Source organism: Eretmochelys imbricata, chromosome 11 (genome assembly GCF_965152235.1).
Source record: "Eretmochelys imbricata isolate rEreImb1 chromosome 11, rEreImb1.hap1, whole genome shotgun sequence".
Classification (NCBI taxonomy): Eukaryota; Metazoa; Chordata; order Testudines; family Cheloniidae; genus Eretmochelys; species Eretmochelys imbricata.
Window position 1 is genome coordinate 4,860,690 of NC_135582.1, and position 1,262 is coordinate 4,861,951.

Genomic DNA, 1,262 nt, shown 5'->3' on the forward strand with positions numbered 1-1,262 from the left:
CACCGCATGGTAAGTGGAGTGATCTGGCCCTAGCCTGCTCTGCTCCCCTGGCTCCCAGCAGCGCTGCCGGCGAGTGCTGTGGGGTGGGGCGGGGCGGTTCTCCCCTCCCACCAAGCCTGGGAGCCAGGGGAGCAAAGCAGGCTGGGGCTGGGTCACTCCACTTACCGCAGGAAGTGGCCAGTCCTGCCCGCAGAGGCCTGGGGCCAGCCCCTCCATCCCCCCACCCCGCTCCCTGCAGTGGAGGCCTGGGGCTGCATAGGGTACCAAAATAGCTAGGGATGGCCCTGGGTGTATGTCCTTCCTGTGACACTTTCTCAGGGGGCCAGGATTGAGAGTCACCTTGTCATTCCTCTGCCTCTAGGTGGGTGCTTAACTAGGTGCCAGTTCCCTGACCCCACCAGTCTGTTAGCTACCCAAACAATTTCCTCTGGGCTCTGCCAGCCCTTACTTTGCCTTGCAGGACAACAATAGGTGCACCTGAGCCCAAAGCATTTCCTGTAGTATACAGCCCCTGTCAGTGGACACTCACAGAAATTACCAGGTTCACTATCCCCAAGCGGACAGCGTGTACACTAGCTTGTTTGATTCAACTGAGGATCAACTCGTATAGAACAGTACAGCACAGAGATATGTTTTTAATGAAAACAATAATAAATTTCACTGTTGAAAATTTAAGAGCTAGTGGAGAAGGATAATGAAAACAAAAATGGTTACATATAAAACAATCATAAAATGCAAACCGGGATCTACTCTATCAATGAGAAAAGGAGTACTTGTGGCACCTTAGAGACTAACCAATTCATCTGAGCATAAGCTTTCGTGAGCTACAGCTCACTTCATCGGATGCATACTGTGGAAAGTACAGAAGATCTTTTTATACACACAAACCATGAAAAAATGGGTGTTTACCACTACAAAAGGTTTTCTTTCCCCCCACCCCACTCTCCTGCTGGTAATAGCTTATCTAAAGTGATCGCTCTCCTTACAATGTGTGTGATAATCAAGGTGGGCCGTTTCCAGCACAAATCCAGGGTTTAACAAGAACGTCGGGGGGGGGGGTTGGGGGGAGGGGAGGAAAAAATAAGGGGAAATAGATTACCTTACATAATGACTTAGCCACTCCCAGTCTCTATTCAAGCCTAAGTTAATTGTATCCAATTTGCAAATGAATTCCAATTCAACAGTCTCTCGCTGGAGTCTGGTTTTGAAGTTTTTCTGTTGTAATATCGCAACTTTCATGTCTGTAATCGCGTGACCAGAGA